The sequence below is a fragment of the Ranitomeya variabilis genome, chromosome 8 (genome assembly GCF_051348905.1).
Source record: "Ranitomeya variabilis isolate aRanVar5 chromosome 8, aRanVar5.hap1, whole genome shotgun sequence".
Classification (NCBI taxonomy): Eukaryota; Metazoa; Chordata; class Amphibia; order Anura; family Dendrobatidae; genus Ranitomeya; species Ranitomeya variabilis.
In genome coordinates this window covers 105,988,585-106,016,483 of record NC_135239.1, presented here as the reverse complement: position 1 = coordinate 106,016,483, position 27,899 = coordinate 105,988,585, and the positions used below count along the sequence as shown (strand labels likewise).

The 27,899-nt window shown below is 45.4% G+C and overlaps 1 long non-coding RNA gene across 1 annotated transcript; it reads right to left on the bottom strand.

The window, feature by feature from the left end:
• On the bottom strand, positions 1-25,775 carry LOC143787417 (uncharacterized). The gene is made up of 5 exons (XR_013218359.1): positions 25,495-25,775; positions 24,566-24,708; positions 2,530-2,656; positions 2,287-2,396; positions 1-1,558 (listed from the first exon to the last, which is right to left on the bottom strand). It is a non-coding gene; the product is annotated as an uncharacterized LOC143787417 (long non-coding RNA).
• Positions 25,776-27,899: the final 2,124 nt, after the last annotated feature.

Here is a 27,899-nt window from a genome sequence, read left to right as displayed (position 1 = left end):
TGAACCCGGCCTTACTCACTGACTGACAGCTATCTTTGCATGAATAGCCACAAAGTAATGATTATGAAACTATAGAAAAAGGGTGCACTCCAGCTGTAAACTCGTCATGAGTAAGGGTGCAGTGCCGAGTCCAATAATATATGTATAACTAAAGCAAGAAGAAAAAAGGATTGGACTAAAACAGGCCCGCACGACCATATAAAGTGCAAAATTGAAACACGTTTATTAGAACACCACAACAAATGACATAAAACCATCTAAAAATGTACATATGAGTACATAACACCCCAATAGAAATAAATATACACAATCAAAATGTATATGCAAAATACATCAGTGTCCTTCAGCTGAACCAGTGTATACATACCAGCATAGTAATCAAGACCCAAAAGGAGACAACCCAATAATGGGAAAGGTTATAGCAATATATATGGTGAGTCTCTATGCTCTGTAATCCGTAGAGGAAGGGGAAAAGCAGTGTATCAAATAGGCAAAATAACACTGCTGAGTGTGTAGAGAAGTGGCACCATGCCGTATCTACTCTACCTGACACAGGGGTAAGTCAGAGCCCCAAGAGTATATGGCTCAAGGAATCATCTAGAGCCCACATGCCGGGACGGGTCAGCTGGAAGTGAATGGGGTGTGAACGAGACTGGCCCCACGCGTATCGCCGCCGCAGCGGCTTCGTCAGGGGAAGTAGGTTTGAGTGGTGAGCCATCCACGTTGTATACTGAGGCATAATTACATCAAATACCAGCCGCTGGGTTGCCGAGGAAAAGGGAGGGCATGGTGCACGCAGCAGACGCCGACTGGAAGTGAAAGAAGGAACTGGGCGGAAGTCAAGGGAGTCTCCATGGAGAGGGATTTGCACATGCGCACCCACGGCTCAGGTACTGAGCCCTGTTGCGCAAGCGCCGGGCAGAAGTGACACAGCAAAGGAAAATGAAAGTGTGTACAATGGTGACCGCAAAGGGTGACACCGCAAAGGGTGACACCGCAGAGTAAAAATAAAAGATGGAAGGGCAAAAAGGCACCTATTGAGCACAAGGGTGGAATGCATGGTTAGTACAATGGTATAAACAAGTATACATGCAGATCAATTGGCAATATATAAACAAATAAGAAAAAAACGAACGTAGGAGAGATAATATGAAAAACATGTAGTCCATCATATGATTAAATTATTTCCTCTTTAATTTCAAATGTCGAGCTCCAATAAGAAGGGGATAAGTCCTACTGATGGTAAGATGTCCCAATAAATCCAGAGGCTGTACAAAATAATATCCTTAGGGACAAAGTCCGCAAATCCATTGTTCACAGAGTGAATAAATGTCTCCAATCTTGACTCCGTGGTTTACACCAAAGGGGTGATCCAAAAAAGGGGAACGTAGCCCAAAGTTGTATATTTCCAGATATCCATGCATGAAATAACGAGAAATCCCAAACTGCTATAGATAAGCAGGGAACCATAGTATCCATGAGTCATGTACAGGAGAGCATGTAATCGCCAGAGGATAAAGACGTGGATCCAAGTAGGCAGATATAAACGTAGAGGAGGCTGATGGAAAAAACGGGAGAGAAAAGGTATAAGGTATTGATATAAACCAATGAAACAATAAATGTTATTTTGGAGATTCAATTGCCCAAAAACCCCGTGAAGAGAAGTTCTTCATTGAGGCCCGAGGGGGCCACTGAACGTAACTCAAAAATCCATCTGGACTCCATTTGTAGGAGGAGCTTACGGCTGTCCCCTCCCCTCTCATTGGGGGAAAGTTTTTGTAGGCCCACCATCCTAAGGTTAGTGGAGGAACCCTGATGTAAATTTAGAAAATGTTCAGCCACTGGGGTGAGTGTTCTGCCCTTCCTAAGATCTGAGGTAGCTAGATGTATCGTGGAAATATGTTTCTGTGTGCGTTTCCTCAGTTCCTGTGAGGTTTGCCCCACGTACACCATTTTACACGGGCATATAAGGGCATAGATTACATCCCTAGATCTACAGTTGATATATGTTTTCAAGGGATGTCTACTCAAAATTGTAGGGTGGACAAAAACATCACGAGTAGGAACCATATGAGGACAGACATTGCATCCTCCACAAGGGAAGGAGCCCCTCAAAATAATGCCTCTATTCAGCCTCACCGTAGTTCTTTTAAAGTGGCTTCTCGTTAATATATCCCTCAAATTTGGCGCCCGTCTGGCCGTCATGAAAGGTCTTTCGCTTGTGACTTCCATTGTTTGAAGATCAGCTCGCAAAATCGGCCAATGTCTGCATAGAATGTCACTAACCTGCTTCCAACTGTTGTTGAAATCCGTAATGAACCTGGTCTGCGTGTCCTGGCGTCGTTTTCCAGATGATAAGAGGGACTTCTGGTCCTGTCCTCTCGCTCTTTGGTAGGCTGTAGAAATAATGCGTCCAGGGTAACCCCTTTGTTTGAAACGGGAGGACAAGTCTCGTGCCTGGGTTGAAAAATCAGTATCCCGGGTACAATTACGTCTTACACGCAAAAACTGACCAGTAGGTACACCCACCTTGGTGTGCCAGGGATGGAAGCTAGAAAATTCCAGAAGCGCATTGGTCGCTGTAGGCTTGCGAAACAAGTCCGTCGCCAGGCAATTTTCATGCGGAAAGATCTTCAGATCCAAAAAGGTAATTTCTCTGGTGGAGATAGAATAGGTAAGGAAGATATTGTAGGGGTTAGAATTTAAAACCTGAAAAAATTCTATACATTCCCCCTCCGTACCTCTCCAGAGAATAAAGATATCATCAATAAAGCGAAACCAGGCGTGTACGTGGGCTGCGAAGGAGGGGAGGGGGTAAACGACCTCCTCCTCCCACCAGCCCAAAAAGGTAATGATTGTCACACATGGAATGGAGCCACCTTCTGGACCCTTATTCATACAAACACCATAGTTTTCAGATAATAAAATGCAAGTTTTACTGAAACACTTTAAACAAGAAATTATACCAATGTGATCAGCTTCTCCTGTTCTACAACATTCTGACATCCTGCCTGCAAATCAGGTACCATTTTCAACAAGAGAGTTACCCACTAAAGACAGTTTGAACTAGACTTGGGTGGATAGATTCGCAGGACTGCAGTTCATCGACTAGGTCAGTAGTCTTTAGCTGATGGATGGGAACTTTGGGAATCTTTTAGGGTAGGTGCCATTGGTCAGGAATCGGCACGTGTGCTGCATCCAAAGCGCTGCCAGCTATTGAGCGCAGGTGATTCCGCATGTGTTCATTGAACCATGTGGATTCACCGTGCCCAATACATTGTACGGGTGACATTCATTTTGCTGAGACTCACGTCTCCTCAAGATAAATAGACATGCTGGGGTCTGGAAAGATGGGCCGCATGTTCATCTCCGCGGGTGATCCGTGGGTGTCTGTGCATGCATAGTGGACATGGGATTTCTTGAGGTCCCATCCACTATGCTTTAACATCTGTATGCTGTGGGTTGGATATTGCAGAAGTATGCAGCGTCCAACCCGCAGCGTTTACTGACCGTATGCACCTACCCTTAGTATCACCGATGTGAATTTTGATTAGCTGGTTTGGTTGATGTCATCTGTGTATCACCCTGAAATGGTGATGTTGAGCCAAGCTGGAGATCCCGGAGGTATGAGATCCATGGAGCTTTCTTCCAGTGGCTACAGAATACCAACCTGGCCTATGGACCAGAGTCCCCCAAATCAATCCTCCAAACTGTGATGTGAACATATTCCACAAAGGGGGATTTACATTACAAGGAAAATCTCAACTTCAGATATAAAAATAGTAGTACATTTTTTTGCATTTCTGGGGTTATTGTGGCTAGCAATGGTGGGGGTGTTTTGGCTGTCACTGTATGTGGGGGGTATGTAAGATTCCCGGGTGGGGTAGTCATGGGCGAGCTTTAGTTCCTGCACACTCTGGCACCCTACAAAAAAATCATGTCCTCTTCCCAGTGTGCTGTTGGGTGTGCTGTGCATCACACTCACTTGTGGGCCATAGGCCTCCGCTGACTCCAAGCTTTCATCTTCAGGAACCCCCGCACACAATCCATGGGACACCAAGTGCTTTTAAACAGTCAAACATTTACTGAACAGGTCAGTCACTACAGTGGATCATCTGGGGGAGGTCACAACAGGTTACAGACTTTCCCTCAGGTGCCAGACATTACTTCAGCCCCAGCACTCGTTCCTGATAGGGCATCCCTTCTCCTGCTGTCTCCACTACCTTTAGGGATCCCTCTCAACTAACAGCAGTGCACCAGGATTCCATCATCCTCCGCCTTTGAGGATCCGTGTCCATCTTTCCCTGTTGGCCTCACAGTCCACTGCATTTGAACTCCACAAAGAACGTGATTAATCCTTCCACTACTCTTAACCATCCATAACTAGGAGGTACCTCTCTTTTTATTAACACTATTCCCCTCCCACCTGTGGGCCTGCACCTAGCAGTAACTATTCCTTAACTATTTCCTATCTCTGCAATATGTAATAAATAAATAATAATCTTTATTTTTATATAGCGCTAACATATTCCGCAGCGCTTTACAGTTTGCACAAATTATCATCACTGTCCCCGATGGGGCTCACAATTTAAATTCCCTATCAGTATGTCTTTGAAATGTGGGAGGAAACAGGAGTACCTGGAGGAAACCCACGCAAACACGGAGAGAACATACAAACTCCTTGCAGATGTTGTCCTTGGTGGGATTTCAACCCAGGACTCTAGCACTGCAAGGCTGCAGTGCTAACTAGTGTTGAGCGATACCGTCCGATACTTGAAAGTATCGGTATCAGAAAGTATCAGACGATACCGGCAAAGTATCGGATCTGATCCGATACCGATCCCCGATACCAATACAAGTGAATGGGACTCAAGTATCGGAAGGTATCCCTGATGGTTCCCAGGGTCTGAAGGAGAGGAAACTCTCCTTCAGGCCCTGGGATCCATATTAATGTGTAAAATAAAGAATTAAAATAAAAAATATTGATATACTCACCTCTCCGACGCAGCCTGGACCTTACCGCTGTGAACCGGCAGCCTTCTTTGCTTAAAATGAGCGCGTTCAGCACCTTCCATGACGTCACGGCTTCTGATTGGTCGCGTGCCGCTCAAGTGACCGCCACGCGACCAATCACAAGCCGTGACGTCATCCCTCAGGTCCTAAATTCCTAGAAGGGAATATCCCTATTTTTTATTTTAATTCTTTATTTTTTACATGGATATGGATCTCAGGGCCTGAAGTAGAGTTTTCTCTCCTTCAGACCCTGGGAACCATACACTTGGAACTTCCGATTCCCGATACCACAAAAGTATCGGATCTCGGTATCAGAATTCCGATACAGCAAATATCGGCCGATACCCGATACTTGCGGTATCGGAATGCTCAACACTAGTGCTAACCACTGAATGATCCTTGCTTCCTTTTATCTGTAAAACACTTATCTTCTTATCTTTGTACACTACATGGGGTGTCTGCATTTGCCTCGCAAATTACCATAACACATTACATAGGGGTTAGACACATATACATTAAATGCATAAAACACATAACACTATTCACATTACACATGTATATGCGGTTGTTTTCAGGGTAGGGACGGGATAAGACAGTTCTCATCCTCACAGGTACACTGTGGTTGGAACTGTTATACAGGTGCATCTCACAAAATTAGACTATCATCAAAAAGTTCATTTATTTCAGTTCTTCAATACAAATAGTGAAACTCATATATTATATAGCAGATGACATGGCTCCCCTAACCATCACTGATTGTGAAAACTTCACACTAGACCACAAGCAGCTTGGACTGTGTGACTCTCCACTCTTCCTCCAGACTCTGGGACCTTGATTTCCAAGGTCTAGTGTGAAGTATCACAATCAATGATGGTTTTGGTAGCCATGTCATCTGTGGGTGTATGTCCACTATGTTTTCTCAAGACCAAAGCCAGCACAGCAGTCTACCAGGAAATTTTGGAGCACTTCAATTTCATTCTCCAGCAGGACTTGGCCCCCGTCCACACTGCCAAAAGTACCAATACCTGATTTATAAACAACAGTATTACTGTGCTTGATCGGCCAGAAAACTCGCCTGATCTTAGCCCCATAGAGAATCTATGGGGTATTGTCAAGAGGAAGATGAGAGACACCAGACCCAACAATGCAGACGAGCTGAAGGCTGCTATCAAAGCAACCTGGGCTTTCATAACACCTCAGCAGTGCCACAGGCTGATCGCCTCCATGCCAAGGCGCATTAATGCAGTAATTGATGCAAAAGGAGCTCCGACCAAGAATCGAGTGCATTTATTGAACATACATTTCAGTAGGCCAGCATTTCGGATTTTAAAATCATTTTTCAAGCTGCTCTTATAAAGTATTCTAATTTACTGAGATACAGTAATGACTTTTGGGTTTTCATTGGCTGTAAGCCATAATCATCAACATTAACAGAAATAAACACTTGAAATAGATCACTCTTTTTGTAAAGACGCTATATAATATGAGTTTCTCTTTTTGTATTGAAGAACTGATATACAGGGTGGGCTATTTATATGTGGCACATTAGTATATGGGAGGGGAAAAACTATTCAAGATGGGTGGCAACCATGGTGGCCATTTTGAAGTCAGCCATTTTGGATCCAACTTTATAAATAGCCCACCCATGATACACCATGTAAATGGCCCACCCTGAAAATTAACTTTTTGATTATATTCTAATTTTGTGAGAAGCACCTGTTGAGTTTGCCTATGGGGTGCATTATACAATATAGAGTCTGGCTATGAGGGATGCATTATAGTATATAGAGTATCCCTATGTGAGGTACATAATAAAATACAGAGTCTGCCTATGGGGGTGCATTATACTATATAGAGTCTGCCCATGAGTGTGCATTATACAATATAGAGTCTCCCTATGGAGGGTGCATTATACAATAGGAAGTCTACCTGTGGGGGGATACAATATGAAGTCTGCCTATGGAGGGGTGAATTATACTATATAGTCTCCCTATGGGGTGCATTATACTATAGGGTCTGCCTATGGGGGGGTGTCATACTATATGCAGTTTGGCTATGGGGTGCATTATACAAAATAGAGGCTCCCTATGAGAGGTGCATTATAAAATATAGAATCTGCCTATGGTGGGTGCATTATACAATAAAGTCTCACTATGTGGCTACATTATACAATATAGAGTCTGCCTATGAGGGATGCATTATACAATATAGAGTCTCCATATGTGGGTTACATTATAAAATATAGAGTCTGGCAAAGGGGGATGCATTATACTATATAAAGTCTGCCCAGGAGGGTGCATTATACAATATAGAGTCTCACTATGGAGGGTGCATTATACAATAGGAAGTCTACCTGTGGGGGGATACAATAAGAAGTCTGCCTATGGAGGGGTGAATTATACTATATAGTCTCCCTATGGGGGTGCATTATACTATAGAGTCTGCCTATGGGGGGTGTCATACTATATGCAGTTTGGCTATGGGGTGCATTATACAAAATAGAGGCTCCCTATGAGAGGTGCATTATAAAATATAGAGTCTGCCTATGGTGGGTGCATTATACAATAAAGTCTCACTATGTGGCTACATTATACAATATAGAGTCTGCCTATGAGGGATGCATTATACAATATAGAGTCTCTCTATATGGGGTACTGTCATGATTCTCAATGGCGAGAGAACATAGCCCAGCATATATGAGAACTAGCTCTTGGAAGATGGAAACTATACTGACCATGAACTAAACCTGCCGCACAACTAGAAGTGGCCGGGTAGCATGCCTACGTTTTTTTATCCCTAGATGCCCAGCGCCAGCCGGAGAACTACCTAATCCTAGCAGAGGAAAAGACAGTCCTGGCTCACCTCTAGAGAAATTTTCCCAAAAGGCAGACAGAGGCCCCCACATATATTGGCGGTGATTTAAGATGAAATGACAAACGTAGTATGAAAATAGGTTTAGCAAAATCGAGGTCCGCTTACTAGATAGCATGAAGACAGAAAGGGCACTTTCATGGTCAGCAGAAAACCCTATCAAAACACCATCCAGAAATTACTTTAAGACTCTAGCATTAACTCATAACACCAGAGTGGCAATTTCCGCTCACAAGAGCTTTCCAGACACAGTAACGAAACAGCAGCTGTGAACAGGAACAAAATGCAAAAACACACAAGGACAAAAGTCCAACTTAGCTGGGAGTTGTCTAGTAGCAGGAACATGCACAGAAAGGCTACTGATTACATTGTTGACCGGCATGAAACTGACAGAGGAGCAAGGTTATATAGCGACTCCCACATCCTGATAGGAGCAGGTGAACAGAGGGGATGATGCACACAAGTTAAATTCCACAAGTGGCCACCGGGGGAGCCCAGAATCCAATTTCACAACAGGGTACATTATAAAATATAGAGTCTGACTATGGGGGGTGCATTATACAATATAGAGACTCCCAATGGGGGTACATTATACAGTATAGAGTCTGCTGCCGGGGGGTTCATTATACAATATAGAGTCTCCCTATGTGGGCTACATTATACAATATAGGGTCTGCCTATGGGTGTGCATTATACTATATATAGAGTCTCCCAATGGGGGTGAATTATACTATAAAGTCTGCCTATGAGGGTTACATTGCACTATATAGAGTCTCCCTATGTGGGCTACATTATAAAATATAGAGTTTGCCTATGGGGGTGCATTATACTATAGAGTATGCCTATGGGGGGTGTATTATACAATAAGAATCTGCCTATGGGGGTGCATTATACTATAGAGTATGCCTATGGGAGTGTATTTTACAACAAGAATCTGCCTATGGGGATGAATTATACTATAGAATACCCCTATGGAGGTGCATTTTACTGTAGAGTATGTCTATGGGGGTCTATTATGCAATAAGAGTCTGCCTATGGGGGGTGCATAATACTATAAAGTCTCCCTATCAGGGTGCATTATACTATAGAGTATTCTTATGAGAGGTGCATCATACTATATAGAGTCTGTCCATGAGAGTGCATTATACAATATAGTCTCCCTATGGTGGTGCATTATGCTCTTGAGTCTGCCTATGGTAAGTGTATTGTACAATATAGAGTCTGCCTATTGGGGATGCATTATACTATATGCAGTCTGCCTTTTAGGGGTGCATTATACAATATAGAGTCTGTCTATTGGGGTGCATTATACAATATAGAATCTCCCTATAGGAGTACATTATACAATCTAGAGTCTGCCTATGGTGGCTGCATTATGCAATAGAGTCTCCCTATGTGGGCTACATTATACAATATAGAATCTACTCTGTGGAAATTGATGACACTTTAGTGGTGTGTGGCAATTGTTTTTTGAATTGTGGAGACTCAGAGTTAGGTCTCAATCTGGTGGGTAGCCTTTAGTAGGTGTGTCAGAGACCTATTATATTGTTACTACTCTGTGGAAATTGATGTAACGTTAGTGGTGCATGACAATTATCTTATGAAATGAGAAGACTCCAAGCTGGGTCTCCATCTGATGGTTTGCCTGTAGTGGAAGGGGTGTCAGCGGCCTATTATACTGTTTCTACTGTGTGGAAATTGATGCCACTTTAGTGGTGGGTGACAATTATTTTTTTTGAATGTGGAGACTCCAAGTTAGGTCTCCATCTGATGGGTTGCCAGTAGTGGAAGGTGTATCAGAGGCCTATTATACTGTTTCTACTCTGTGGAAATTGAAGCCACTTTAGTGGTGTGTCACAATTATTTTTTTGAAATGTGAATACTAGGGTTGAGCGACTTTCATTTTTTTTAAGATCGAGTAGGGTTTTGGGAAACCCGATTTTGTCCAGAGTCGAGTCGAGTGCAGTCGGCCGATTATCGCTAAAAGTCGGGGATCGACCGAAACACGAAACCCAATGCAAGTCAATGGGGAAGCATAGTCGGCAGTGAGTGGAGGCCAGGAAAACACCTACAGTGCCCATTTTAATGCCAAAAACATCCATTCTTGTTTCTGAAGCTTGCCAATCTTAATTAACTGTATAATAATAGTTGGGCATAGGGAATTGGGGGAAAGTTGTGGGGGGAGTAGGGCTGGCTCAAGTTTTTCGTGGGCCCAGGAAATGCGGACTACGTCACGGCGGTGTTGCAGGGAAAGGTAAGTATTTAAACGTTGCAAGTGCTGTGATCCTGAGCAAGCAGGGGGGGGCCCACTCGTTCGCATTGCCACTGGCACAGGGCCCCTCAAAGTACGGCGGTGTGTTTGCATGGCGGGGGCGCCTCCCACCAGCAGCGACACTTTTGCGTACTCTGAGGGGCCCTGTGCCAGTGACGTCGCCAACGAGTATGCCCCCCCACCTGATGAAGGAACCTGCACTTTCATCTGCACCTTCCTCTTTGTCCCTGTGTAAGGTGGTATAACATGCGGGAAGGGGAACCTTACTTTCAGCAGGGTCAGATTCTGGCTGTGTAGAGTACAAGGGGAATGTAGTGGTCTAGGTCAATGTACCAGCAGACTCATTTAGCAGTGGCTGGGCAATGGGCAGGATGAGGAGGAAACAGATATAGGGCCAAAGAATAAAGTAGGCTACATGCAGTTCAAAATTGGTAACAGGACTAAACAGGCGGCATTGCTTTGTTCAGTGGAGTAGCAAACCCAAGAGCAGCAGACACTGTTTCAAGGGCCTAACCACACTAGTAGGCCAAATGCAGTTTAATATCTGATAGTATAGGGCGAAAGCCAGAATGTGGAAGCTCAGCTTTGTTCAGTTGAGGACAACACCAGGGAGGGGCAGACACCTTTAGTAGGCCGGAAAAGCCTATTGCATTTTTTAAAATGGTAATTTGGAGCAGAAGGTTGAAGCTCAGCTTTATTTAGTTGAGGACAACACCAGGCAGGGGCACACAGACAGACACCTTTAGTAGGCCGGAAAAGCCTATTGCATTTTTTAAAATGGTAATTTGGAGCAGAAGGTTGAAGCTCAGCTTTATTTAGTTGAGGGCAACACCAGGGAGGGGCAGAAGCCGTTAGTAGGCCCTAACCACCATTTTTTTTTTTTAAAACCACTTAATGAGAGCCGGAAGGTTGAAGCTCAGCTTTATTTAGTTGAGGACAACACCAGGCAGGGGCACACAGACAGACACCTTTAGTAGGCCGGAAAAGCCTATTGCATTTTTTAAAATGGTAATTTGGAGCAGAAGGTTGAAGCTCAGCTTTATTTAGTTGAGGGCAACACCAGGGAGGGGCAGAAGCCGTTAGTAGGCCCTAACCACCATTTTTTTTTTTTTAAACCACTTAATGAGAGCCGGAAGGTTGAAGCTCAGCTTTATTTAGTTGAGGACAACACCAGGCAGGGGCACACAGACAGACACCTTTAGTAGGCCGGAAAAGCCTATTGCATTTTTTAAAATGGTAATTTGGAGCAGAAGGTTGAAGCTCAGCTTTATTTAGTTGAGGACAACACCAGGCAGGGGCACACAGACAGACACCTTTAGTAGGCCGGAAAAGCCTATTGCATTTTTTAAAATGGTAATTTGGAGCAGAAGGTTGAAGCTCAGCTTTATTTAGTTGAGGACAACACCAGGGAGGGGCAGAAGCCGTTAGTAGGCCCTAACCACCATTTTTTTTTTTTAAAACCACTTAATGAGAGCCGGAAGGTTGAAGCTCAGCTTTATTTAGTTGAGGACAACACCAGGCAGGGGCACACAGACAGACACCTTTAGTAGGCCGGAAAAGCCTATTGCATTTTTTAAAATGGTAATTTGGAGCAGAAGGTTGAAGCTCAGCTTTATTTAGTTGAGGACAACACCAGGGAGGGGCAGAAGCCGTTAGTAGGCCCTAACCACCATTTTTTTTTTTTAAAACCACTTAATGAGAGCCGGAAGGTTGAAGCTCAGCTTTATTTAGTTGAGGACAACACCAGGCAGGGGCACACAGACAGACACCTTTAGTAGGCCGGAAAAGCCTATTGCATTTTTTAAAATGGTAATTTGGAGCAGAAGGTTGAAGCTCACCTTTATTTAGTTGAGGACAACACCAGGGAGGGGCAGAAGCCGTTAGTAGGCCCTAACCAAAGTTGAAGGCCAAATGCAGTTTAATTTCTGATACTATAGGCCGAAAGCCAGAAGGTGGAAGCTCCGATTTAGACAGTGGAGGACAATTTGAATTAGGGACTGCAGACAGACTTAGTAGGCTGTCCCCTGTGGACCATGCATCCACCACATTAACCCATTGCGCCGTAATGGACACGTAATCTTCCGTGGCCATGCCTACAGGTCCATGCGTCTGTTGTCAGGTGCACCTTTGTACTCACAGATTGCCAGAGTGCATGGACAATGCGGTCTTCTACATGCTGGTGGAGGGTTGGGATGGCTGGGAAGTGGTTAGCTTGTAGCGTGGTACAGCGTAGTCCATCATGGCCTTATTAATAGTAAATAAAATATATAACTAGGCTCTATGAACTTTTAAATAGGTTCCAGGGGTACACGGGCAGCATTGGTGTGGTCAGTGGAGGAGTATTGCAAGTAGGGGCTGCAGACAGGCTATCAAAGGCCTAAAATAACAAACAGTAGGCAGTCATGGCAGTTTTACATCGGTTACGTGGATACACAGGCAGGCACTCCAGGCAGCATTGTGGTCAGTGGAGGAGTATTGCAAGTAGGGGCCGCAGACAGGCTATCAAAGGCCTAAAATAACAAACAATAGGCTCATTGCAGTTTTACAGCGGTTACATGGATAGACGGGCAGGCAGCTTGGTGGTGAGTGGAGGAGTATTTAAAGTAGGGACCGCAGACAGGCTATCAAAGGCCTAACATAACAAACAATAGGCTCATGGCAGTTTTACAGCGGTTACATGGATACACGGGCAGGCAGCTTGGTGGTCAGTGGAGGAGTATTTAAAGTAGGGACCGCAGACAGGCTTCAAAGGCCTAACATAAGAAAATGGGCTGGCTGTAGGCACTTTATAATTGGTTCCAGGGGTACACGGGCAGCAGTGGTCTGGCCAGTGGAGGACTAGTGGAAGGAGGGACCGCAGACAGGCTTCAAAGGCCTAACATAAAAAAATGGGCTGGCTGTAGGCACTTTATAATTGGTTCCAGGGGTACACGGGCAGCAGTGGTCTGGCCAGTGGAGGACTAGTGGAAGGAGGGACCGCAGACAGGCTTCAAAGGCCTAACATAAAAAAATGGGCTGGCTGTAGGCACTTTATAATTGGTTCCAGGGGTACACGGGCAGCAGTGGTCTGGCCAGTGGAGGACTAGTGGAAGGAGGGACCGCAGACAGGCTTCAAAGGCCTAACATTAAAAAATGGGCTGGCTGTAGGCACTTTACAATTGGTTCCAGGGGTACACGGGCAGCAGTGGTCTGGCCAGTGGAGGACTAGTGGAAGGAGGGACCGCAGACAGGCTTCAAAGGCCTAACATAAAAAAATGGGCTGGCTGTAGGCACTTTATAATTGGTTCCAGGGGTACACGGGCAGCAGTGGTCTGGCCAGTGGAGGACTAGTGGAAGGAGGGACCGCAGACAGGCTTCAAAGGCCTAACATAAAAAAATGGGCTGGCTGTAGGCACTTTATAATTGGTTCCAGGGGTACACGGGCAGCAGTGGTCTGGCCAGTGGAGGACTAGTGGAAGGAGGGACCGCAGACAGGCTTCAAAGGCCTAACATAAAAAAATGGGCTGGCTGTAGGCACTTTATAATTGGTTCCAGGGGTACACGGGCAGCAGTGGTCTGGCCAGTGGAGGACTAGTGGAAGGAGGGACCGCAGACAGGCTTCAAAGGCCTAACATAAAAAAATGGGCTGGCTGTAGGCACTTTATAATTGGATCCAGGAGTACACGGGCAGCAGTGGTCTGGTCAGTGGAGGACTAGTGGAAGGAGGGACCGCAGACAGGCTTCAAAGGCCTAACATAAAAAAATGGGCTGGCTGTAGGCACTTTATAATTGGTTCCAGGGGTACACGGGCAGCAGTGGTCTGGCCAGTGGAGGACTAGTGGAAGGAGGGACCGCAGACAGGCTTCAAAGGCCTAACATAAAAAAATGGGCTGGCTGTAGGCACTTTATAATTGGTTCCAGGGGTACACGGGCAGCAGTGGTCTGGCCAGTGGAGGACTAGTGGAAGGAGGGACCGCAGACAGGCTTCAAAGGCCTAACATAAAAAAATGGGCTGGCTGTAGGCACTTTATAATTGGTTCCAGGGGTACACGGGCAGCAGTGGTCTGGCCAGTGGAGGACTAGTGGAAGGAGGGACCGCAGACAGGCTTCAAAGGCCTAACATAAAAAAATGGGCTGGCTGTAGGCACTTTATAATTGGTTCCAGGGGTACACGGGCAGCAGTGGTCTGGTCAGTGGAGGACTAGTGGAAGGAGGGACCGCAGACAGGCTTCAAAGGCCTAACATAAAAAAATGGGCTGGCTGTAGGCACTTTATAATTGGTTCCAGGGGTACACGGGCAGCAGTGGTCTGGCCAGTGGAGGACTAGTGGAAGGAGGGACCGCAGACAGGCTTCAAAGGCCTAACATAAAAAATGGGCTGGCTGTAGGCACTTTATAATTGGTTCCAGGGGTACACGGGCAGCAGTGGTCTGGTCAGTGGAGGACTAGTGGAAGGAGGGACCGCAGACAGGCTTCAAAGGCCTAACATAAAAAAATGGGCTGGCTGTAGGCACTTTATAATTGGTTCCAGGGGTACACGGGCAGCAGTGGTCTGGTTAGTGGAGGACTAGTGGAAGGAGGGACCGCAGACAGGCTTCAAAGGCCTAAAATAACAAACAATAGGCTCATGGCAGTTTTACAGCGGTTACATGGATACACGGGCAGCTTGGTGGTGAGTGGAGGAGTAGTGCAAGGAGTGTCTGTCCCAGTACTCCCAAAATATAAATAGATGTTAATGTCTCGCAAAACAACCAAAACAAAAAAAAAGGTGGCATACTTAGGTACAGGGGTGGGCTCATCTGCTGAGTTTCTGACATAGTAATTTGGCAGTAACTATTTAATGGTGCCAATATAGGACACAGACACAGACTACTTTAAGTTGCATCATAGATGTCTACAAATTTGTATTGTCAGTGCCAGACATTGAATGATGTCAGCGAATAGACTAAAGATTGGTGGAGCTGTGCGACATAATTTTGCATGTGGTAGAGCACATTTTGAGCTGGGGTACGGGGGGAACTCTCTAGAGGCCGGCGGGACCGCCCCAGGGCCCCTCATGTTACAACGGTGTGTCTGACGTTGGGTGCGCACCACCACCGCCAGAGACACTACATTGTACTATGAGGGACCCAGTAGCAATGCCGTCAACCAACAGCGAGCACACCCACCTCTTCAGACAAACAGCAGTCTCACGGGTGCTTGCGCCAAGTCGCGATACCACGGCCCCGTGTGGGGAGTTTGGCCATTTAGGGAGGTGTAAACATGTCGTATGCTGTACAATCAGCTGCAGCAAATTAGACATTAGAAAAGTAATTCACAGGCAAGAGCCTTTCATAGGAAAGCTAGGTGTCGGCCGGGCAAGGTGGGGCAAAAGATTTCGAAATCCAGTTGTGGTTCATTTTAATGAATGTTAGATCGTCAACATTTTGGGTAGCCAGACGAGTCCTTTTTTCGGTTAATATTGAACCTGCAGCACTGAATACTCTTTCTGATAGGACACTTGCTGCCGGGCAAGCAAGCTCCTGCAATGCATATTCTGCCAATTCTGGCCAGGTGTCTAATTTGGAGGCCCAGTAATCAAATGGGAATGACGGTTGAGGGAGAACATCGATAAGGGATGAAAAATAGTTAGTAACCATACTGGACAAATGTTGTCTCCTGTCACTTTCAATTGATGCAGCAGTACCTGTCCTGTCTGCGGTCATAGCAAAATCACTCCACAACCTGGTCAGAAAACCCCTCTGTCCAACGCCACTTCTGATGTGTGCACCCCTAACACTCCTAGTCTGCTGCCCCCTGGAGCTCGTGTGAGAACGATCACGTGCGCTGTGTGCTGGGAATGCCTGAAGCAAACGGTCAACAAGAGTTGATTGTTTGGTTGCTAATATTAGTTCCAAGTTCTCATGTGGCATAATATTTTGCAATTTGCCTTTATAGCGTGGATCAAGGAGGCAGGCCAACCAGTAATCGTCATCGTTCATCATTTTCGTAATGCGTGTGTCCCTTTTTAGGATACGTAAGGCATAATCCGCCATGTGGGCCAAAGTTCCAGTTGTCAAATCTCCGGTTGTGATTGGTTGAGGGGCAGTTGCAGGCAAATCTACGTCACTTGTGTCCCTCAAAAAACCAGAACCCGGCCGTGACACGCAACCAATTTCCTGTGCCCCCGGGAAAGGTTCGGCATTAAAAATATACTCATCCCCATCATCCTCCTCGTCCTCCACCTCCTCTTCGCCCGCTACCTCGTCCTGTACACTGCCCTGACCAGACAATGGCTGACTGTCATCAAGGCTTTCCTCTTCCTCTGGTGCAGACGCCTGCTCCTTTATGTGCGTCAAACTTTGCATCAGCAGACGCATTAGGGGGATGCTCATGCTTATTACGGCGTTGTCTGCACTAACCAGCCGTGTGCATTCCTCAAAACACTGAAGGACTTGACACATGTCTTGTATCTTAGACCACTGCACACCTGACAACTCCATGTCTGCCATCCTACTGCCTGCCCGTGTATCCTCCCACAAATAAATAACAGCACGCCTCTGTTCGCACAGTCTCTGAAGCATGTGCAGTGTTGAGTTCCACCTTGTTGCAACGTCTATGATTAGGCGATGCTGGGGAAGGTTCAAAGACCGCTGATAGGTCTGCATACGGCTGGCGTGTACAGGCGAACGTCGGATATGTGAGCAAAGTGCACGCACTTTGAGGAGCAGGTCGGAGAACCCAGGATAAGTTTTCAATAAGCACTGCACCACCAGGTTTAAGGTGTGAGCCAGGCAAGGAATGTGTTTCAGTTGGGAAAGGGAGATGGCAGCCATGAAATTCCTTCCGTTATCACTCACTACCTTGCCTGCCTCAAGATCTACTGTGCCCAGCCACGACTGCGTTTCTTGTTGCAAGAACTCGGACAGAACTTCCGCGGTGTGTCTGTTGTCGCCCAAGCACTTCATAGCCAATACAGCCTGCTGACGCTTGGCAGTAGCTGGCCCATAATGGGACAACTGGTGTGCAACAGTGTCATCTGCCGATGGAGTGGTTGGCAGACTGCGTTCTGTGGAAGAGCTGTAGCTTCTGCAGGAGGACGAGGAGGAGGAGGAGGAGGGGGTGCGAACACCTACAGCCAACTGTTTCCTAGACCGTGGGCTAGGCACAACTGTCCCTAAATTGATGTCGCCTGTGGACCCTGCATCCACCACATTCACCCAGTGTGCCGTGATGGACACATAACGTCCCTGGCCATGCCTACTGGTCCATGCATCTGTAGTCAGGTGCACCTTTGTACTCACAGATTGCCTGAGTGCATGGACGATGCGCTGTTTAACATGCTGGTGCAGGGCTGGGATGGCTTTTCTGGAAAAAAAGTGTCGACTGGGTAGCTCGTATCGTGGTTCAGCGTACTCCATCAGGGCTTTGAAAGCTTCGCTTTCAACTAACCGGTAGGGCATCATCTCTAACGAGATTAGTCTAGCTATGTGGGCGTTAAAACACTGTGTACGCGGATGCGAGGATAAGTACTTCCTTTTTCTAACCAGAGTCTCATGTAGGGTGAGCTGGACTGGAGAGCTGGAGATCGTGGAACTTTCGGGTGTGCCGGTGTACATGGCAGACTGAGAGACGGTTGGAGACGGTATTGTTTCCGCCGGTGCCCTAGATGCAATATTTCCTCCTACAAAACTGGTGATTCCCTGACCCTGACTGCTTTTGGCTGGCAAAGAAACCTGCACAGATACTGCCGGTGGTGCGGAAAATGGTGGCCTTACAGTGACGGAAGGGATGTTGCGTTGCTGACTAGCTTCATTGGCCGAGGGTGCTACAACCTTGAGGGACGTTTGGTAGTTAGTCCAGGCTTGAAAATGCATGGTGGTTAAGTGTCTATGCATGCAACTAGTATTTAGACTTTTCAGATTCTGACCTCTGCTTAAGCTAGTTGAACATTTTTGACAGATGACTTTGCGCTGATCAGTTGGATGTTGTTTAAAAAAATGCCAGACTGCACTCTTCCTAGACTCGGATCCCTTTTCAGGGATTGCAGACTGAGCTTTAACCGGATGGCAACGCTGTGCTCCAACAGGTTTTGGCTTTGACACGCGTTTTGGGCCAGATACGGGCCCGGCAGATGGAACCTGTTGCGATGTTGATGCCTGCTGCGGCCCCTCCTCCACCTCCGCTTCTGAACTACTGCCGCCTGCACCCTGTTCCCCCAATGGCTGCCAATCGGGGTCAATAACTGGGTCATCTATTACCTCCTCTTCGAGCTCGTGTGCAACTTCGTCTGTGTCACTGTGTCGGTCGGTGGTATAGCGTTCGTGGCGGGGCAACATAGTCTCATCAGGGTCTGATTGTGGATCTGTACCCTGAGAGGGCAATGTGGTGGTCTGAGTCAAAGGAGCAGCATAGTACTCTGGCTGTGGCTGTGCATCAGTGCACTCCATGTCAGAATATACTTGTAATGGGCATGGCCTGTTAAATGTTTCACTTTCTAAGCCAGGGACGGTATGTGTAAAGAGCTCCATGGAGTGACCCGTTGTGTCGCCTGCTGCATCCTTCTCTCTTGTTGTAGTTTTTGCTGAGGAGGACAAGGAAGCGACTTGTCCCTGACCGTGAACATCCACAAGCGACGCGCTGCTTTTACATTTACCAGTTTCGGAAGAGGAGGCAAAAGAGCTAGAGGCTGAGTCTGCAATGTAAGCCAAAACTTGCTGTTGCTGCTCCGCCTTTAAAAGCGGTTTTCCTACTCCCAGAAAAGAGAGCGTTCGAGGCCTTGTGTAGCCTGACGACGAAACTGGCTCCACAGCTCCAGACTTAGGTGGAATATTTTTATCCCCACGACCACCTGATGCTCCACTACCACTACCATCATTACCAGCTGACAATGAACGCCCACGACGACCTCTTGCACCAGACTTCCTCATTGTTTTAAAATCTTAACCAAAGTAACTTTATTTGTTGCTGTCAAACAACTTACACGGTGAGCTATAACTTCAGTATGATTTCAATATCCCTTAACAGGTTGGTGAGACCACAAGGAAAATCAGGCACAATGTTACACACTCTGTTTTCTGTGGCACAAAATCACAGAGATGACACACACGCAGGACTGTCACTCAAGCACTAATGTCAATATTAATCTCCCACCTAATTTATTTATTTTTTTTTCTCAGGGAGACTTTAGAAACCAAATAATATTAAAAAAAAAAAAAAAAAAAAAAGGCTTTCTATGGCCCACAATTAGAGAGAGAGAGGTGGCACACCCAGGAGTCAAGACTGGCGCACAAGCTGAAAGGGCAATATTACTCTCCCACTGTTTTTTTAAGTTTTTTTTTTATTTCAGGGAGACTTTAGAAACCAAATAATATTAAAAAAAATAAAAAATAAAAATAGGCTTTCTATAGCCCACTGAATGAGAGAGAGAGGTGGCACACCCAGGAGTCAAGACTGGCACACAAGCTGAAAGGGCAATATTACTCTCCCACTGTTTTTTTATGTATTTTTTGTTTTTTAAGGGAGACTTTAGAAACCCAATAATATTTAAAAAAATAAATAAATAGGCTTTCTATGGCCCACTGAATGAGAGGGAGAGAGGTGGCACACCCAGGAGTCAAGCCTGGCACACAAGCTGAAAGGGCAATATTACTCTCCCACTGTTTTTTTATGTATTTTTTGTTTTTTAAGGGAGACTTTAGAAACCCAATAATATTTAAAAAAAAAAAAATAGGCTTTCTATGGCCCACTGAATGAGAGGGAGAGAGGTGGCACACCCAGGAGTCAAGACTGGCACACAAGCTGAAAGGGCAATATTACTCTCCCACTGTTTTTTTATGTATTTTTTGTTTTTTAAGGGAGACTTTAGAAACCCAATAATATTTTTTAAAAAAAATAAATAGGCTTTCTATGGCCCACTGAATGAGAGGGAGAGAGGTGGCACACCCAGGAGTCAAGCCTGGCACACAAGCTGAAAGGGCAATATTACTCTCCCACTGTTTTTTTATGTATTTTTTGTTTTTTAAGGGAGACTTTAGAAACCCAATAATATTTAAAAAAAAAAAAAATAGGCTTTCTATGGCCCACTGAATGAGAGGGAGAGAGGTGGCACACCCAGGAGTCAAGCCTGGCACACAAGCTGAAAGGGCAATATTACTCTCCCACTGTTTTTTTATGTATTTTTTGTTTTTTAAGGGAGACTTTAGAAACCCAATAATATTTAAAAAAAAAAAAAAAATAGGCTTTCTATGGCCCACTGAATGAGAGGGAGAGAGGTGGCACACCCAGGAGTCAAGACTGGCACACAAGCTGAAAGGGCAATATTACTCTCCCACTGTTTTTTTATGTATTTTTTGTTTTTTAAGGGAGACTTTAGAAACCCAATAATATTTAAAAAAATAAATAAATAGGCTTTCTATGGCCCACTGAATGAGAGGGAGAGAGGTGGCACACCCAGGAGTCAAGCCTGGCACACAAGCTGAAAGGGCAATATTACTCTCCCACTGTTTTTTTTATGTATTTTTTGTTTTTTAAGGGAGACTTTAGAAACCCAATAATATTTAAAAAAAAAAATAAATAGGCTTTCTATGGCCCACTGAATGAGAGGGAGAGAGGTGGCACACCCAGGAGTCAAGACTGGCACACAAGCTGAAAGGGCAATATTACTCTCCCACTGTTTTTTTATGTTTTTTTTTTTTTTTCAGGGAGACTTTAGAAACCAAATAATATTAAAAAAACCAAAAAAAAAATAGCCTTTCTATGGCCCACTGAATGAGAGAGAGAGGTGGCACACCCAGGAGTCAAGACTGGCACACAAGCTGAAAGGGCAATATTACTCTCCCACTGTTTTTTTATGTATTTTTTGTTTTTTAAGGGAGACTTTAGAAACCCAATAATATTTAAAAAAAAAAAAAAATAGGCTTTCTATGGCCCACTGAATGAGAGGGAGAGAGGTGGCACACCCAGGAGTCAAGACTGGCACACAAGCTGAAAGGGCAATATTACTCTCCCACTGTTTTTTTATGTTTTTTTTTTTTTTCAGGGAGACTTTAGAAACCAAATAATATTAAAAAAACCAAAAAAAAAAATAGCCTTTCTATGGCCCACTGAATGAGAGAGAGAGGTGGCACACCCAGGAGTCAAGCCTGGCACACAAGCTGAAAGGGCAATATTACTCTCCCACAGTTTTTTTATGTATTTTTTGTTTTTTAAGGGAGACTTTAGAAACCCAATAATATTTAAAAAAAATAAATAAATAGGCTTTCTATGGCCCACTGAATGAGAGGGAGAGAGGTGGCACACCCAGGAGTCAAGACTGGCACACAAGCTGAAAGGGCAATATTACTCTCCCACTGTTTTTTTAGGTTTTTTTTTTTTTTCAGGGAGACTTTAGAAACCAAATAATATTAAAAAAAAAAAAAAAAAAATAGGCTTTCTATAGCCCACTGAATGAGAGATAGCACACACAGCAGTGGCACACAAGCCCTGACTGAGGCCAATATTTTTCTCCCACTGATTGATGTAGTGTTTTTGTGTTGAGGTAGAATTTAGAACACAAATCACGGAAAAAATAAATAGGCTTTCTATGGCCCACTCAGTGAGAGATGGCACACACAGGGATGGCACTGTAGCAGAAATGCAAATCTTAATCTCCCACAAAAAAACAAACAAAAAAAAACAGGGACTGTCCTACAATTACTATCTCCCTGCAGTAATCTAAGCCAGGTATGGCAGGCAGCAATAGGAGTGGACTGATGCACAAATTAAATAAAAAGTGTGGACAAACAAAAAAGATAGCTGTGCAGAAAGGAAGGAACAAGAGGATATGTGCTTTGAAAAAAGCAGTTGGTTTCCACAGTGGCGTACACACAGCAATACAGCTATCACGGAGCCTTCTAGGGCAGCCCAATGAGCTACAGCGCTGAGGGGAAAAAAAAAAAAAAATAGCTTCCACAGTCCCTGCACACCGAAGGTGGTGTTGGACAGTGGAAATCGCTGCAGCACAAGCGGTTTGGTGGTTAGTGGACCCTGCCTAACGCTCTCCCTGCTTCTGACGAAGCGGCAGCAACCTGTCCCTAAGCTCAGATCAGCAGCAGTAAGATGGCGGTCGGCGGGAACGCCCCTTTATAGCCCCTGTGACGCCGCAGACAGCAAGCCAATCACTGCAATGCCCTTCTCTAGGATGGTGGGGACCAGGATCTATGTCATCACGCTGCCCACACTCTGCATTCACCTTCATTGGCTGAGAAATGGCGCTTTTCGCGTCATTGAAACGCGACTTTGGCGCGAAAGTCGCGTACCGCATGGCCGACAAGCACAGGGGTCGGATCGGGTTTCATGAGACGCCGACTTAGCCAAAAGTCGGCGACTTTTGAAAATGATCGACCCGTTTCGCTCAACCCTAGTGAATACTCCAAGTTGGGTCTCCATCTGGTGGGTTGACTGTGTAAGTAGGGCTTCCAGACAGGCAGGCCTGTACTTACTTTCAATCAACTACCTGTGTTACTTTCCTTACATTTCTCTACCAATATTACTGTATGAAACTGATGTTTGTGCCATCTTAATGTGGCTGGAATAAAAAAATAAAAATTGCAGGTGTTGCATGAGGCAACCCAGCTCCCTTAACCACCATGTTTCATTAAAACTTCAATTCCAAGCTGTAAATGTTGGGCCAGACCCTGATAACTCATGCGTGACCCATGGCTGACTGCTGCTGTGCCATTTGCAAATTTCTACTGTGGGTCAATTGATGCCACATTTTGTAGTGTATGCCCTTAATTGTAGCTGTTTGGGAAGCTTTTTGTCACCCCTATAAAGTGTTGTGTACATGTCTGGTTTGGCCTCCCATTGAATCTAATAGCATTTGGGTACGTTAGTCGAACTGTTCGGGAAACAACTAAACGTTCGGCAAACTGAACCAAACCAAACCTGAAAAGGTTCGCTCATCTCTATTGTACATGACTTATTCCTTCCAAAGACCATACTAAGGACCAGGGGGCATTTATTATGGGTGAATGAAAAGTGATTTCTGCAGCTAAATAGGAAAGGGTTCTTTACAGTTAGAGCAGTCAGACTGTGGAATGTCCTACCACAAGAGGTACTAGTAATGCAAGAAACTATGACAGCTTTAAAAAAGGGCTGGATGATTTCCTTGATACACATAACATTGTGGGTTATAGTTAATTTAGTGACCAAATGGACATTTGGTGGAGAAAGTGTAACACAGGATCTTGGATGCAGGGACACGGAGTATAGATATCGCAGGAACGCAGGATGCTGTGACGGAGGGGAGGCAGAGCAAAGGGTTAACAGGTTTATTTACAGGGGAGATACTCCATGCAGGGAAGTAAAGAGTCAAACTGAGTTAAAGGTACAGCAAAATGCAACAGTTCAAAACACAATAATTAGGTGACAAGAGTATAAAGTAGTCCTCACACTGCAGCTCCTGCTGTACATTAAATAGCGCCGGCAACGGTGGGCGCAGTGCCTCCTCCTAGATGATATTGAAGTCGCCAGTTCCATCTCCTGGCGGCAGTGGTCGGTCTCCGGTACCTCCCACTGCCCCTTGTCCATATACTATTAAAGGCACAGGCCAAAGTCCAGAGCGAGCCCAACGTGGCTCTAACTATATTAGCTGGAGGTAGTCAGGTAATAGACGGTCAGGACAACTCTTGTGTGTCCACGTCAGGGTGCGACTGTCAGTCCTATGTGTGATCTCTCTTGGTCAACGCGTGTGCGGTACTCACGGTCATGTCATGTACAGCACCTGGTACTCCCTAGCTGTCACTGGGCACACACCGCACGTCCCGCTCTCCGCTGTTGGCGGCGGGCGACGCAGGTCTGTTTGGCGCTAGTACTCCTGGCTGGAGCACTCCTCCATATGTTTTCTGTGACACCCGGATCGGCTCCGCTCTGTGTGCACAGCTCTGCACACCTGTTCTGCTGCGCTCTGCACAGCTCTCTCTGCAGAACGGTGTCCCGGACACCTTGTCCAGCTGTAGCACAGCCCGTCACATTGCTGATACTCTGTCTCAGGATGGGGAGCAGAGCGCGCTGCTCACCCGACTGCACGCTACTCAGCCCTGGTGCGCAACTCTCCTCCTGCGCATGCTTTTTCCTCTGTTTCTGCACTCCCTTTTCTGGCTCTGTCCGTCCCCCTTTGACAACAGGAAGCTCCATCTCACTAATGCTTCCCTCATGCAGCAGGGGAAGGTCCGCCTCTCTCAGGCTTCCCCCCGGAAACAGAGGATGCAGCCCTTCCAGTTCCAGACCCAGCATGCAGGTACCCGCGGTCCGGTCTATCTCCTTACATGGACCAGGGTTTAAGTATTGTTTACTTAAATAACAGTAATGAACTCCTCGCATTGAGATAACAGGGAGGGGAGAAACAGGTTAAACAGTATAATGGTGATTTAACTTAACGTTTTTTTGTAACAGATTCAACTTATCTTGCCTCCGTGGCCTTTACTCGCTTGCAGTCTGATGTGTGATGAGACGCTGGCTGTGTCTTCAGGCATCCCCGCCCAACACACGGTCTCGCTTCTGGCGGCAGCGGGCGGTCACCGGTTTTGCCCGCTGATTCCCTAGTCCATTGAACTGCAGAGCCAAAGCATGAAGCTCAGTTTTATGACCCAAGTGCACTACTATAATAAATGTAAACCAGGGAGGTGCAAACCCAGTAGTAAAAAAAATAATCAATAATCAATACAAGGGAAGGAAGAAAGCACTACCGTAAAAAAATGCACACTACTCCTGAAAATCATAAAAAATAGTGAAAAATCTTTATTTAGCACACAAAATACCAAGTGAAATAAAACATAATTAAAAACATATGTGGGTACAAACACTCCATAGTCCTGAGAATATAAATAGAGGGAAAACAGCACATTGCAAGGTATGTGACCCCATATAACGCAATATGTAAAGTGTCATATGCTTACTATCATATAATATTTAGTACATTCAGGGGTAAGCAATGTCATAACATATACTAAATGAGAACACAATAAATGAAAGAGGAACAGCTCCCCAATGTAGCCCTCATAACCCAATAAGGTGTCATAAAATCAACAGCAACCAAGCTGAAGAGAAAAATGGTTATTGAGGGACCCTCTATTTATATTCGCAGGACTATGGAGTCTTTGTACCCACATCTGTTTTTAATTATGTTTTATTTCACTTGCTATTTTGTGTGCTAAATAAAGATTTTTAACATTTTTTTATGATTTTCAGGAGTAGTGTGCATTATTTTAAAGTAGTGCTTTCTCCCTTCCCTTGTAAAGCGTGAAGCTTTGCGCAAGTCTCTACTCGGCGTGTGCTCCCCTGTGCACCTGTCGATGCCCGCACCGCAATGTTTCACTTGGCGCTCGTCTCTCAGTTCACCTGCTGGTACCTGGAAGCCCACACCGCGATGCTTCACTCGGTGCCCGTCTCTCTGTCTCTCTGTTCACTCACTGGTACCCTGGAGCCCCCACTTCGCCCGTCCTGGGTCTCTGTTCTGTGGTATAACTCGCTCCGTAGCGTGCAGCAGGTTCCTTCTCTCTTCCCTCCTGAATATTCCCACCCTAGACTCTCTCTCCTTCCCTTGCTTACAATGCCCCTTCTCAGCAGGTCATGGTTCTTTCCGTCTCCCATTGCCTTCCCCCTGCAACACTGGATGCGGCCTCAGCAGTTCCGGACCCGGTGTCTCATAGGTACCCACAGCCCAGTCTTCTTCCTTATAAAAGGTTGAACTTGATCAACCTAGGTCTTTTTTCAACCTAAAAAACTATGTAACTATGTAACATACTGTAGTGCTCCACAGTACAATGTGCCCTATATAGTAGATTGTGAGCCCTTGCGGGCAGGGTCCTCTCTCCTCATGTACCAGTCGTGACTTGTATTGATTAAGATTATTGTACTTGTTTTTATTATGTACACACCTCTTCACATGTAAAAGCACCATGGAATATATGGGGCTATAATAATAATAATAATATAGTGCAGAATACAGTATAATTGCCCCACATAGTGCTCTACAATATAATGACCTCATATAGTACTCTATACAGAATAAAGACTAGAATCACAGTGCAGCGCCACTTTGTTGGTGACTGACCTGTGATCTACACATGCTACTAAACCGAAGGCAGAAAGCAGAATAGCTGTGGACAGTGGAGCAGCATGTACCTGAGGAGCAGTGTGGACCAGAAAAGCAGCATCATCAGGAGCGTGGCGGTGACTTCATCCATTGTTAAGGGGTACGGCGGTGTGAGTATCAGGGCTGAAGCTGTCTGAATATGAGGGCTGCAATTGATAAGGGACAGGCATGGAGCTTTTGTGCAAATACAAAAATAAGAGGGAGACTTGGAATATGATGGGGCGAGAAACATGTAAATTGATGTGAGGAGAGACCTGAATTATGAGAATATGTCTCTCCCCATCACATCCTATGTCTCTCCTCAGCTCTCATCCCATTTCTCTCCCCTCCCTCACATTCTATGTCTCTCCACCTCATATGCCATGTCTCTCCCCAATCACATTCAATCTCTCCCCCATCAAATTCCATGTCTCTCCTCCACATCAAATTCCACATCTCTTCCCTCATCGTATTCCATGTCTCTCTCCCAATCACATTACATGTTTCTCCCCATCACATCTCATGTCTCTCCCCATCACATTTCATGTCTCTCCCCATCACAAACCATGTCCCCCTTTATATTCCATGTCTCCACACCCTAATATTAAGTCTCTCCCCTCATATTCCATGTCTCTCTCCCTCTCATATTTCATGCTTTCTACCCCCATATTCCATGTCTTCTGCCCTCATATTCCATGCCCCCCAACATTCCATGCCTTTACGCCTTAGGCTGTGTGCACACGTTCAGGATTTTTTTTGTGGGTTTTTTTGCTATAAAAACGCAATAAAAATGCTTAAAAAACACTATGCATCCCATTATTTATAATGCATTCCGCAATTTTTGTGCATATGTTGCGTTTTTTTCCACGAAAAAAATGCATCGTGGTAAAAAACGCAGCATGTTCATTAATTTTGCAGATTTTTTGCGGATTTCCCACTATATTATATTATATATTATTGCATTGGGAACCTCCAGAAAAAAAACGCAAAAAATATGCAAAAAAACACGAATAAACGCGAAAAAAACGGGTGCAGAGCACAGTGCAAATACACAACTGAGCTTAAAGATAAAACTGGCAGTGTCTGAAAGTAGCCAGCCAGCTACATAGATAGGTAATCACTTAGAATGGGTGACACCTGGAGAACCCTGGAGGCTTGGCCAGGAAACCTCCATTGGAAGAGGTACGGTCTGGAGGAGAGATCCTGGCTTCCAGTCTGATCCATGAAGGCTGATTGTCTGGTCAGAGCCTTTCATTCCAGGTGTCCTGCAAAACTTCGGGTTCTAGTGGCCTCCATATAAGAGGGGCTACTCTCCCGATTCCGCCATGCTGTAAGTGACAGCTCAGCTACTCTATAGGATCAGGGGCATGCTAAGCTGTCAGTATTGTGAGTGACAGCCCAGTTGCCCAATCTGAGTCAGGGGTTGTGCTGGGCTGTCGGTTTTGTTATTGACAGTCCAGCTGTCTAATCTGGCCGGGCCTGCAGGGTTCGCCAGGTGTCACCTGCTCTGGGTGATTACCTAGCTATTTAGCTGGCTGGTTATTATCAGACCTTGCCGCTGGTAGCTTTAAGCTCAGTGGTGTGTTTGTTCTGTATTCTGATATTCTGATCTTTATTGCCGGACCTTGGATTTGCCTTTTTACTACACCTTTGTATTACTACTTTTGCA